The sequence below is a fragment of the Macrotis lagotis genome, chromosome 8 (genome assembly GCF_037893015.1).
Source record: "Macrotis lagotis isolate mMagLag1 chromosome 8, bilby.v1.9.chrom.fasta, whole genome shotgun sequence".
NCBI lineage: Eukaryota > Metazoa > Chordata > Mammalia > Peramelemorphia > Peramelidae > Macrotis > Macrotis lagotis.
This window is the reverse complement of record NC_133665.1, coordinates 90,028,380-90,043,098: the sequence shown is the minus strand read 5'-3', so window position 1 is coordinate 90,043,098 and position 14,719 is coordinate 90,028,380. Positions and strand designations below refer to the sequence as shown.

Genomic DNA, 14,719 nt, shown 5'->3' with positions numbered 1-14,719 from the left:
TGTATTCTTCTGGGAGATAAATAATCTTTACGTTGTCTTTATGCACACAATGTCTTTAAGACTGAAATATTTAGCCTTTATGGAGATCATGTTTTCTTTTAAGTTATTATTTTTTGTTTTTCTTCTTCCAAGTTTCTTTCCCTTCCATGTATTTGCATTGCCAATTACTCTCTTTTATTTCTTTTGTTAGACTTGCCACCATGGATTCAAATTTTTCTACCTTTTCCAATTATTTCTGCACTGAAGACCACAAATTCTGATTTCACAGTTCATATTTCTTTTTTAAACTATTCACCTGTTTACTTCCATGTTCTTTTTGATGACAATTTTCTGGTGCAGTTGATCTCAAAGCTGTAATCCTCTTTCCATGCTTGACAATTCATGGTCCACCAACTTACAGTACTGTTCTTAAGGAATATAGAATTGAATTCTATTACAATTCTATTACATCACAATTCTATGGGCTGGTTTTTTTTAGTCCTTCTATGAGGAGAAAGGTGAGACAGAGATTGGAGTAAGTATTAAACAACTTGGGGGTTAGAATTATTCTTCTTTGCCATTAATTCTTTGAATTTTCATTGTCTTTGAATTCTTGGTGTTCTAGATAATGGATTCAACTGAAATGCTTTTTTTCTATTTTTTATAATTTTTATTTAATAATGATTTGAAAGTCATTAGGATCAAAGAAAATATCTAGTTCTCCATCACCATGTTATTGGTCTTATGATTAAAATAATTTGGAAATCCATAGTTCATGAACATGAAAAAGGAAGTGAAACACACGTGAGTGATAGCAATATCAAGAATACTTCTATCTCTGTGTGCACCATCAGTCTTCAGTACTATGAATAAACATTTGTTGAGTTTAATGGAATCATACTTAGCTTTTCCTTTTTGTTCCTGTATTTCTTTTCCAGAGTTCTTTGGGCAGTATGTAAACCTAGGATGTGAGAGAAAAAGTGCATGATGATGTTGGCCTCCCTTCCTCTGCCTATGTTACCCCTTGCATCCCTCTCACAGAAGACAGCAACATGAATCATATTCAGAAATCATAATATTATGTGGTCCTTTAAGGATCACAAAGTACTTTAAACAAATCATTTCATCTCCTTTTCACAACAATACCAGGAGATAAGTATGACAGATTTTATCCCATTTTAATAATAAAAAATGATTAATCATAGAAACTGTATGACTTATGTATGACTACATGGACCACAGTAAATGCCAAGGTCAGGATTGAAGCCTAAGCCTTTTTCATTTATATCATACATTCTTTGACATTCCTGAGAGTCAACCAAATCTCACTGAGTAAAGAAGCAACTTGAAGGTTTATTAGTTTTGTGACCTTGAGCATGTCATCTACCCTCTTTGACTCAGTTTCCTCAACTGTAAAAGTGGAAGGATAGCAGCTTCCACCACACTGAACTTTTGTGAGTTTCAAGTAAAGTATTATTTCTAAAGCATTTAGCTTGGAACATAGTAGGCAAAGTGTAAATGCATATTTTCTTCTCCCTGAGTAGGTGCCTTCTACTAGAATTTACCCAAAATCAATTTTGTAAATAAACAGTTTCCTTTAAAGCCATAGAGCTAACTGTTGTCATTCACTAAATAAACCTTAATGAATTAATAAAAAGCAGGATTTTTTTTTTGGGGGGGGGGCTAGCATCCGAGCTCCTAATACTAATTTTTCTGAATTCATTTCTTTGGACTACTTTCATCTCTTGCTTATCAACAATATGAGGACCATAGAGTAGTAGAAGTTACAGCCTTTGCTGACAACATGAGAGGAATACATGGAAAATATGAGGAAGGTGAGCCTATTGCCACTTAAAAATTGGTGTTCTTAAGAATTAACAATGCTTTAAAAAAATGAAAATTATCGAGAGAACACTTTACTCTTTCCTCCCACTTTAGCTCAAGGCACTAGGTAGTGGCCCCTTCATTTAGAGTTTGGAATATTTGAGTAACTTCAAAATTCTCTGGCCCCATCCTCTCCTGACAGAATTTACAATCTAAGCTGTCGTTTCAAATAAGAAACTAGAACTCTACTAACAATGGGCTTCAAAAACCATTGAGATTTGCTGCTGTCAGAGTAAGTGTGCACATTCCAAATGTACCTAAGGCTCATCCAATTTCCATCCAATTTTACTCTAACCTCTCTGGCCCCCAAATAAGGCCAGGCATTCCCCCAAAAGAGAAACAGAGCAGGCTTTCTATACAATTTCCACAGATTCATGCTTTAGGTCACACTGGAAATACCACAACAGCAACCTTTTTCATGGAATCTTAGAATAGTCTCTTTTTGCCAAAACCAGAGAGTTCAGAAGAGGTGCAAGGATAATTAAAACAACAAAATCTTAAGTGTATTCTGAAAACCACAAAAGAAGTCTGGGTTGGATTTCTTTAGAGGTTTAATCAATTGGTATATTTTCCCAACTCCAGTAGTTTTTCAGCTTCCTTAGTTTGAAATTACACAGTCCAGAGAGGCAGGGTAGATAGGTGACAAAGTGAAACAGGCAGCAACACCAATCCAGAGTCAGGAAAACTCATCTTCTTGAGTTCAAACCTGGCCTCTGACACTTGCTTTGACATGTCATTTAACTCTGGTTACCTCAGTTTCTTCATCTGTAAAATATGCTGGGGAAGGAAATGACAAATCTCTCCAGTATCTTTGCCGAGAAAACCCCAAATAGAGTCAGAAAGGGTCAGACACAACTGAAAACAACTGAATCAAAGCAACAAGCCCATATATTATTATCTGGCATGGATATATATGTACATATGTATGTATATATTCATACCCTCATAATGTATAGAATGTTCAGACATTGAGATCTCTCTAGAATGAGAAATGAATGAAAAAAATCCAGTTGCCTTTGCTGAAATAGTTTTCCAAGTGATTTCAATTTTCTCTGAGATGCTTCTTTTTTTTTTCAAAACTTAGTCAAACCCTTTTGTCCTTTTTTCCTGATAAAAATGGCCCAAAGGGGTGAGAATAAAATCTAAAACACAGAGAATTGAAGAAACTTGTCTGAGACTGAGGCCTCAAAAGCAACAGTGGGAAAGCGGGAGTGAGAGTCTAGGCTTTCTGATGATTTTCCCTTTCCCCTTTTCCACACTACTTCCCCCTTCTGTGACTGTTTTTATTTCTTTTTTAACTTTACTTTTTATATATGTTGGGGGTGGGGTGTAAATTTATGTCATCTTTTAATTATCCAATGCTTTCATAGAACTGAATAAATAAAAATCCAAGAAATTCAAATAACAGGTTCTGGCTTAAAAATTCCCTTAGGGTGATTTGTTTTTTCCAGGAAATATTTCATTTTGTGATTGATATATTCTACCTTGATGGAAAGACATCTGAGAAATTCACTCAACATCTTATACCATGGCTTATTCCGTTCTTAGGAACAAAGGCAAGGAATGCTGAAGTAGCTAAAATATATAAAGTTCTTTGCAGACTTTGTGCATATATCAATATTTATGCTCAATAACTTACTGTTTAACTCCTAAGTGGTACAGTGGATAGAGTGCTGAGCCTGTAATCAAAAAGACTCATCTTCCTGAGTACTTATCTGACCTCATATACTAGTTATATGATCCTAGGTAAGTCACAACTCTATTTGCCTCAGTTCTTCATCTGTAAAATTAATTGGAGAAGGAAATGACAAACTATTCCAATACTTTTGCCAAGAAAACCTCAAATGGAGTCATGAAGAGTTGACATGAGTATAATGACTCAATAACATTATATGCAAAACACTGTTGCAAAGAGAATGTAATCCAAAGATAAAAAAATAAGCATTTCCTGTCCTCAAATATATTTTTCTTTTTGGAGGAAAAGGTCTTCCAGATAGATAAGAAAATAAATATGAGGTGATTTGAATAGGGAAAAGAACCCAATAATTGAAAGATCAAGAAAGGTTTTGATAAGGAAGTCTTATGAATTGATTATACCTTTTAGTTCTCATATACACCATTTAGAAACCCTTCCACCCTTCTCACTGAGGAAGGAGAGCAGAGGGAACTCAGAATTATTGTTCAGTTCAGTTTTATTCAAATGAATGGGATGGGGGGTCACTGTTGATTCAGAGAAGGACCTGTAGCCCATTGAATAAACTAAAAACTGATATTCTAAATAGGCAACACTTAGTAGACATTCAAAAGCTGCAGGCAGGTCTCAAGACTACAGATGAGTCTAAAAACATAATTTCTTTTAAACTGTTTAGGTTGGAAGGAGCCAGATTCATCTTCCCTTCTAAGACCTCTCTGAATTCGGAGGGAGGAGGTTGCTGTTCACTTGGAAAGCATCCAGGCTCTTCTTCTGGTCACAACTTCTATACATGCAGCCCATTTAACGAACCTTCAGAGGAACTGAAAGTAAAGTTATGCTTATGCCTCTGTCCCTTTGGAAAAGCTGACTTCTGTGGGAAAGTCAAATCAATGTGTTTTTAAAAATCAAATGCAATATTCACGAGCAGCCTTGGCCTTACTTCAGAGGAAGCAAATTCTCCACCTCATCCAAGCTCAATAACTCTGTCCTTCAGGACCATCCATTTGACCCTCTGCTACTGTGAATTCTTTAAATCACAGAGCAAAGGACCAGTAATTTATGTGCCTTGCCACCACTTATTACTGGCAATCATAGTGTTTTCTCTACTTCTTGATGTATATGGTACAGATCCAAACAGGAACCAGGTACAATCAACCTTTCAGAATGTCCCAGATCTGAATACTCTGTGAAAGAAGTCTTATTAAGGGTTCCTATGCATCCCCCCCTCCCAATCAAATTCAAGAGTTACTTTCCTGAAACTGAATTATAAACTCTCTTTTTGTTTAAGGTCAATACATCAAAGTCTCAGTAGGAAGTGCCTGCTCACCTACAGCCTGTATTTCCTAAACATCAGCAAAAATACTAGCCTCTGCAGAGTTCTCAGGCTGAACAAGGAAGCAATTTGTACATTGCTCTTTAAGGAGAACTGAATCTATGCCAATGACAAGGAGCCAGTATTTATCTGGCATATTTCTCTAAAAATTTATGGCTCAGCTTATCCCAGGAAAAGAGGAAAGATGAATGATGGGGACCACATGGCCCTAAACATGCAACTGACCTGGTACTGCCTGTGTAGAATTTCTTCCTTTTCTTTCTTTTCTTTTATAAATTCTGTTGTTCTCTCCAATGGTCTGTGTTTCTGAGAAAGTTATTGTGGCCCTATAAATAGGAACAGGGACTAGACCTGAGATTTTACTAGTGTAAGGAATCACCAGGTGAAGAAAATCCTTTTATGAATGTATATTGGCATCTTCTCTACAACTTAAAAAGTTGCTTAGAAGATGGCAAATTGTGTTATCTGGGTTCACACAGCAAGGGTGTTTCAGAGGAAGGACTTGAACCAACTGCCTTACTGGTTTTGAGGTCCCTGTCTATCAACTCGGCAATATATACATACATATATATATATACATGTGTGTGTGTGTGTGTGTGTGTGTGTGTGTGTGTGTGTATCAAACAACTATTTTACCGAGCTAGGAAAAAATTAGTAACAAAATTCATCTGGAGTGACAAAAGGTCAATAATAGCAAGGGGACTGATGGGAAAAAATGTAAAGGAAGATGTTCTAGCTCTACTAGATTTAAAACTATACTATAAAGCAGCAGTCTGAAATAGAGTAATGGGTCAGTGTATTAGGATAGGTTCAAAAGAAACTACAATAAATGACTACAGCAAACTCAAACATATCAGATTCTGGGATAAGAACTCAGTATTTGACAAAAATTATGGAAAACTGGAAAATAGTATGGCAAAAACTTGGCATAGACCCATATCTCACACCCTATAAGAAAATAAAGTCAAAATGGGTACAGAATTTAGACATAAAGAGTGACACCACAGATAAATTAATAGACCAAGAAATACTTTACCTGATCTATGGCAAAGAATTAGAGCACATTATAAATTTCAAAATGAATGATTTTGACTATATTAAATTAAAAAAGGTTTTGCACTAATAAAATCAATGATGTCAAAATTAGAAGGAAAGCAGAAAGCCAGGTAACAATCTTCACAATTAAGAGTTCTGATAAAAGTCTCATTTCTAAAATATATAGAGAACTGCATTAAATTTATAAGGTTACAAATCATTCCCTGATTGATAAATGATCAAAGGATATGAATAGACAATTTTCAAATGAAGAAATTAAATGAGGTATCACCTCATACCTATCAGATTGGCCAAGATAAGAAAAAGGGGAAATGATCAATGTTGGAGAGGTTGTGGGAGCATTGGGACATTGATGCATTGCTGGTGGAGTTGTGAATGGATCCAGATTTTCTAGAGAGCAATATGGAACTATGGCCAAAGAGTAATAAAACTGTTCATATCCTTTGACCCAGCAATTCCAATTCTAGGTCCAGAAGAAATTATAAAAAGGGAAAGTCCTACATGTTCCAAAATATTCATAGTAGATCATTTTGTAGTGGCAAAGAATTGGAATTTTTTTAGTTTTTTAATAGTTAAGGCAAAATGACTTTCCTAAGGTCACACAAGGCAATTATTAAGTGCCTGAGACTAGATTTGAACTCAGGTCCTCCTGACTCCAAGGTGGGTGCTCTATCCACTGCTCCACCTAGCTGTCCAAAAATTGGAAATTGAGAGAATGCCCATCAATTAGGAAATGACTAAGCAAGTTATGGTGCATGAATACTATACAATGTTTTTATTCTATAAGAAACTATAAATGGTCGAACTCTAGAGAAGCATTGAATGACTTACAGGATCTGAATGAAGGGAGTAGAACCAAGAGAACAATGAACACTTTAACAACATTATGAGATGATCAAGGTTAATGGAAGCAGCTCCTCTCTGCAGTTCAGAGAGTTTGGACAATCATATTAGACCAGCTATATACAATGTTATCCCTATCCAGAGGAAGGAAAACAAAAGAAAACAAAAAAGAAAAGAAAAACCAACCCTTCAGAATCTGATGAACACTTTATAAAAATTATCTCATGTATCTCCTTCCCTTAATCCTAATTCCTCATACTGATATGACTAATATGTAAAAATGTTTATCCAAAATACATATGTATGATTCTAGCCTTTTATCAACTGAGGGAAGGGGGTGGAGAAAGAGAGTGGAAAAAATTTTGTAACTTAAAAATAAAAGTGTGCCTATGGATGAAAATAAATAAATAAATAAGTTTAAAAAACCAAAATATTACAACATATGCAATGGAAACTGAATTTGCCATATTGGCTCTGATAGACTCTACATACTCAGTAGCACATGATAGTGAGGGTCACAGGGGACCTATATTCTACATGAATAAGCACTATTATGTGACTGTTATAGCAGCAGCAATAACATGGAGCCTATTTCTATTACAAAAAGATTAGAGATGATCTAATCCAACTCCATTACACATAAGAAAACTAAGAACCAGTGAGGAAAAGGGACTTGGCCACTATAATATTACTAATTAGTGAAAGAGCTGGGATAATAACCTCTGTTTCCTGATTTCCCATTTCAAATTATTTTTGCTGTACCAGATAAAAAGCTCCAAGCAAACAATGACTTTAAAATCACATAATTTGAGCATCTGAAGGAAACTTAGTAAATCATCTAATATAACCCTTAAATGTAACAAAACTTATTGTTGCTTGTTTGTCCTTCATTCTTGCAGAAGACCATGACATGAGAGTGATGCCATGACATGCAAGTGAATTTAAATGAGGGAGGGCAATACAAAGTTAGCAATCTTGCTTTCTCTTCTACGGTTATCTGATGCAGGTTCTAGATGGGTTTCAGGATGACCAGAGATGACACTGGATATAATGGAAGACCTAGCACAGAAGTGTTTATTAATTTTTTTTTGTTCATTTGTTCATTCATAACTCTTCCTCTACACTCACAAAACCTTAGTTCTGAATCTCTAAATCTCTCACTTAGACTACTGTAATGAACCTCTGACTGACCCCCTTTCCTCAATTTTGTCCTTCCTTCAATCTGCACTTACTGTGATCTGCTAAATCACAGGTCTTACACAGACATACAGACATGAATACACACTCTCTGTCTCTGTCTCTCCAACTGTTTCTCTATCTCTCTGTCTCTTTCTCCCTCTCCCCCACCCCCCACCATAGTGGCCTTCTGTAATCAAATACAAAGGCTCTGTTTGCCATTAAAACCTCTTCAGACCATGACTTCTTTCCACCTTTTCAGCATTCTTACACTTCACCCTTCTACACTTAGGCCAAAATATAGCAACACTTAACTATTTGCTGTTTCTTTCACAAGATATACCATCTTCATTTCTATACTTTTGCACCAGCTGTCACACATGTCCAGAATACTCCCTATCCCTATATCTGAGACTGATAGGTACGCAGGGAGACAGACAGACAGAAAGAAAGGTTTTCTAAGATTTAGCTATTTTTATGATGTTTCCTTTACCTTGTTTTAGGATATGAGTTCCTAAGGGCAGGGCATAATTTTGTCCTTTTTTTGGTATCTCCTCAAAACAATTTGTCACAGAATATCTATTTAATAAATGCCTACTGACTCACCAACAGATGCATAGAAACATTTCTAAATGAGGCAGCAAGGTAGTAAAATGAATAGAGTACCAGACCCGATGTCAGAAAGATTAGTTCAAATCCAGCCTCAGATGTTTCCTAGCTATGTGGTCCCAGGTAAATAATTTAATATCTTTGCCTCAGTTTTCTTCTTCTGAAAAATGGGTTTAATAATAGCCCCATCTTTCAGAGTTGTTATGAGGATCAAATGAAATGTTTATTCAGTTATTTAAACAATAGGTATCATCATCATAATTTTAAACAATAATATACTTCCAGAAGTGCATATGAATATGAATCATGCAAGATCACAATCTCAACAAAGTTGCTCAAATAAAAAAAACAGTTCAATATATGCATGATCATTAACAGCAGCATTTTTTATGATAGCAGGAACTGACTGGAGAGTCCCTGAGTAATGTGTTATAGGAATGTAGAAAAATAGTACAAGAAGAAATTATGAGCATAATCTAGATTCATGAGAAGATATAAACAAGTCACAGCAAAATGAAATAAATAGAATTAGGACAACTGATGCCAATAATAATATAAATTAAAAGACTGTTAAAAGAAGCTCAAATTTATAAAGAAAAGAATTCAACGAAACAATACTGGTAAATAGAAAATGAAACATTATTCCCTCATTTCAGAAAAGAATTATCACAAAGGGGGAGCATGTGATGTGTATTGTTAAATTCATTATTGTTTTAATTATTTTTCATGAATTAATTTTCCTTTTTAAAAGAGATGGTTCAGCTCTAGGACAAGGGATAGACATATTGTATTTTTTCCCTCAACTAATTATGATTTTTTAAAAATGATAGACAGAGGGACAGTTTGAGTGTACAGTGAAAAGAGCTCTGGCTCTGGAATTAGGATGACTTGAGTTCAAATCTGACCTCAGACAATTCATACTTACTTAGCATTGTGACCTTGGGCAAGTCACTTAACTCCATTGCCTCGCAAAAAAAAAAACCAAACAAAATGATAGAAAGGAATCAAAATTGCTTTTTACCAAAGAGCAATGGAAAAATACATAGCAAACAAATTAATTGTAGGATGTTTCCAACAGGGACATAGGCATAAGAAGTCCTGCAATAAAAATCAATCAAGAAATGTACGATCAAAAAAGAATGACTGGCCATGTCACAAAAGTATGGAATAATATATTTACAGCCTGGATGCTGTACCAGTACTCATTGAAGGTTAAGACTTTGATCATTGGTTCATAGAGGTAGAGATGTGATAAACCTCATAGAACATAAAGGCCTATCTCACTTTACAGAAGATGAAACTGAGAATCAGGAAAGTTAACACCTGCCTAATATCATATAGGTAATATGTCAGAGAATGCACTTAAACTGAGGGTTCCAACTTCAGTCACTGATTCCCAACAGTAGCCTTGGAATTCTTGTCTCTTCTCCCATGGTACACTGTTTTCTCCCTTTGTCAAATGACAATGGGCTTTATATTACTTGCCTGACATGACTGGAGCTACTTGCTGAAGAAATAAAACTCTAGTTAAAGTCCTGGAACTAATTACCTTTTAAGAGCACTGCAACACCAAAAAAATATAATAACATAATAACAATAAAATGCTTTGAGAACTTTATAATACAAAAAAGCATCCAAGTTATTATTATTCAGTTTAATTCATAAATATTCTTGAAGTAGTCTCTATTTTCAAGGAACTATCCTAAGCTCTGAGAATTGGACTCAGCTTCATTTACCCTGTTTTTGACTTCAGTTAATAGTTATTCATTAAGCCTGTATAAATATATCTTTTATAAATGTAACTATCTTTAAGCAATTCTCCTAGATGTGGATTATTATAATCATTTAATTGATTAATTTATTTATTATTGGGGCAACTGGTATATATTTTAAATATAAAATCATCTAAAAAACCTTAAATGTTTCATTCATAACTTGTAGAGTGCAATGCCATTAGCTCTTCTTTTGACTGCTTTGTCAACATTCAGTTGCCAATTTTTCATTTTATGATCCAAAGGAAAAAAGTCATCTATGTCAATCAGAATCTATTAGTGACTGATTAAAGTATGAGTTCTATTTTGGTCTCAACTTTTGTGGCTTTACACCCAAAAACACACACATGCATACATGTACATATGCCTACACACACACACACACACACACACAAGCACCTAAGCCTGTGGTCATTTTTGTACAGTGCTATCCTATTATTGCAAAGAGAACCCTTTAGATAAATTATGATGATATGTCCTAACAGGGCTCATTTGCTAAAAACATCAAGCAAGAAAATTCTGAAGGTTTCCTCTGAGCACAGACTCTGAATTCTCCTCCCTGCTTTCCAGCTAACATCCTTAGTTCAAATATTCAAATAAGTCAATGAATCTCTGATCTTATTAACTGTTTATTATTCCCAAAGATGCAATTCATAATCCATTCATTCTTGCCATCTTGTTCTATTCTTATCCTTGTCTCCCTATAAGTTTTCTGAAGTTCTACCCAAAGATCTAGGATATCTCCTTAAGTTTTTCTGACATCCCAAGAATACCAATTAACCCATAAGATATTTTTCACTCTCCCCATAGGACTAGTTCATCTTTTTTTTTTTTACATATACATTTCTCTAATGAGATTCTTTCTTCAGGATACCTTGTTTGTAAAGGATTACTGTCTGCTGACACCTACTACTCACCTTTCCATTGATCCATGGGTAACCTCAATTTCAATTCTTTGGGCACTATTTCTATATTATAAGCAGTCAGATAACAACATTAAAGAAATTAGTAGTGTTAATAAGATGAGTTATTCTTTCAAAGAGATGCTTAGAAAATGGCCTGTTGGGGTGGCTAGGTTGCACAGTGGATAGATCACTGGTCCTGGAGTCAGGAGTACCTGAGTTCAAATCCGGCCTCAGACATTTAATAATTACCTAGCTGTGTGGCCTTGGGCAAGCCACTTAACCCCATTGCCAAGCAAAAACCTAAAAAAATGGCCTGTTATCAAATTTATCAATACTTTAAATAATAATGGTTTCCAAGATCAGTTAATATTTTTCGCTAATGAATTTTTGAAAAATACTTTCCTACTAAATGACTGTTAAAAAGAGTAATTTCTTCAAGTATCAGAATTAAGAGCTGTAAGGGACTGAGAGAGCATATGACTTAGCACTTTTTTGTTATTTATGAAGAAACAGAGGCTATGTCATCTCAACTTTGCTATTTACTATGTGGCATTAAGCAGGTCATATAAAATCTCTGAAATTGTCTCCAAACCCAGGACTTTTGTTACTGTATTGCATTCCTCTGAGACAAAGTACCTAAGATTATTTCCAGTTATATTAGAATCACATATTAACAGTTTTAAAATTAGTGAAGTCACCATGTTTACCTGAAGCAGAGTTTTAGTTTTTTGCTTGGATAGTTTTTTTTCCTGATTGTTAGTCTGAACATAGGAAACTGGATATAAAAAGACAGTGGCAAAGTGGAAAGAATCATATCAGTTACTGATTTAAGAGTCATGAAAATATGGGTTTAAATCTAGATCTGAGACTTGATAGATATATTTTTTGGACAAATAACTTCATTTCTGTGTGTGTCAAGCATTTTTTTTAGGATTTTCCTAGTATTTTCCTATATTTGAGTATTAATAAATGAACTTTTCAAATTGTACTCTATATGGTAAAGTTATGAATTATTTATCAACTCGGAATTATTTTCTTGCTCTATGCATCTGTAGGAAGAGAAGGTCTGAAAGACAGTTATAACTATTATTGTCAGTTAATCAGGAATTTTTATGGATACTTCTCAGTGTCAAAGAACAGAGATTGAGAAATTGAAGATTTTTGAACTATTTGAAGAGATTTCCACATTAAGAGATCATTAATGCCCATGCCCATATCCATGTTGATAATTCCATCCACTCCAATCTCAGCTTTCTTGTTCAGAGGAATAGACTGCCATAAAATTGGAAATATAAAAATAAAGAAATTTTTTGTATATTCATCCCTAAGAATCTCTCTCTCTCTCTCTCTCTCTCTCTCTCTCTCTCTCTCTCTCGCTTGCTCGCTCTATCTCTCTCTCTCTCTCATATAATTTATTACCTGGTAGAGGATGTATTGGATGTATTCCTTGAGGAATTCATTGTGTGGTAGAAAGAGTACAGATATTAGAATAAAAAGAAAGTAGAATTCACTTCATAACAATAATCGTTTCTTCTGTTTTGTCCTCAGTGAGTCACCTAACCTTTGTAAACCTCAGTGTACCCATTGTAAAAATGGGCCCGATAATACTTGTGAGACAAGCATTCTTAACCTGTAAACACTATATAAATGGGAATCATTATTTAATACTTTGACAGCTTTCCATTGCATAGGTATTCCTTCTGTCAATGCAAGAAATAGCCCATTCATAATCTTTCATTCTCCATTTTCCATAGGAAGTCCATTCATTTTTTTAAAAAAGTCTACCTTTTATTTCTTTTTTATTATATAAATATTTTATCTGTTTTCCAATTATATAAAATAGTAGTTTCTATAAATCATTTTTGTGAAAATTTGAATTTTATAATTTCCCCCCACCCTCCCTTTCCTCCCTCCTCCTCCTAAGAGAAAGCAATCTAATATCATTACATTGTTTCCATGATATGGATTGATCAAAATTGAATGTGTTTAGAGATAAAACATATCCTTGAAGAAAAAATAAAATAGTAGATACCATAATTACATAATACACAAGACAACTTTTTTAAAAATTATAGGTAATAATGTTTGGTCTTTGTTTAAACTCCACAGTTCTTTCTCTGGATACAGGCGATCTCCATCATAGATACCCTAAAATTATCCCAGATTATTGCATTAACAAAGTGAGCAAGTTCATTAATGCTGGTCACCACCCCCATGTTGCTGTTAGGGTGTACAATGTTCTTCTGGTTCTACTCATCTCATTCAGCATCAATAAATGCAAGTTTTTCCAAGATTCTCTGAAATTTCATCCCTCCTGATTTCTAATAGGAAAAATAATGGTCCATCACATACAAAAAACACAATTTATTTAGTCATTCCCCAATTGATGGACATCCCTTCAATTTCCAATTCTTTGCCACTACAAACAGAGCTGCTATGAATATTTTTGTACAAGTAATATTTTTACCATTTTTCATGATCTCTTCAGGGTATAGACCCAGTAGTGGTATTGTTGGACCAAAGGGTATGCACATTTTTATTGTCCTTTCTGCATAATTTCAAATTGCTCTGCAGAAAGGTTGAATCAGTCTACAGCTCCACCAACAATACATTAGTATCCCAGATTCCCCACATCACTTCCAACATTGATCATTATCCTTTCTGGTAATATTGGCCAATCTGAGAGGTGACAGGTGGTACCTCAGTGGTGCTTTAATTTGCATTTCTCTAATCAGTAAAGATTTAGAGCAATTTTTAATGACTTTAGAGAGCTTTGCTTTCCTCTTCTGCAAATTACCTTTGTATATCCTTTGACCATTTGTCATTTGGGGGATGTTTAGGGGGTTTTTGTCTGTTTTTTTATAAACTTGACTCAGTTCTTTAGATATTTTAGAAATGACTCTTTTGTCAGAAACACTAGTTGTAAAACTTGTTTCCCCAATTACTTCATTTCTTCTGAACTTCATTAGTGTAGTTTTTATTATGCAAAAAGCTTTTTAATTTAAGGTAACCAAAATTATTCGGTTTATTTTTGATGATGTTCTCTATCTCTTTCTTGGCCTTAAACTACTTCCTTTCCCATAGATCTGTCAGATAAACTATTCCTTGTTCTCCTTGTTGATAATATTGTCTTTTTCATCTAAATACTGCACCCATTTTTGATCTTAGTATAGGGTGTGAGGTTAGTCTAATCCAGGTCTCTGCCAGACTATCTTCCAATTTTCCCAATAGTTTTTATCAAAAAAGTTCTTGCTGAACTATTTGGGTTTATCAAATAGCAGATTAGTGTAATAATTTCCTGTAGTCACCTGTACCTAGTCTATTCCACCACTGTGTTTCTTAGCCAGAACCAGACAGTTCTGATGACTGATGCTTTGTAATATAATTTTGGTACTGTTAATGCTAAGCTACCTTCATTTGCATTTTTCATTAAATCTCTTGATGTACCTTTTTCTCCATATGAATTTAG

General features: G+C 34.5%; 1 long non-coding RNA gene across 1 annotated transcript; it reads left to right on the top strand.

The window, feature by feature from the left end:
• The first annotated feature begins 491 nt into the window (after positions 1-491).
• On the top strand, positions 492-5,062 carry LOC141494881 (uncharacterized). Its single transcript, XR_012470572.1, has 4 exons — positions 492-514; positions 918-1,135; positions 4,233-4,383; positions 4,845-5,062. It is a non-coding gene; the product is annotated as an uncharacterized LOC141494881 (long non-coding RNA).
• The last annotated feature ends 9,657 nt before the right edge of the window (positions 5,063-14,719 follow it).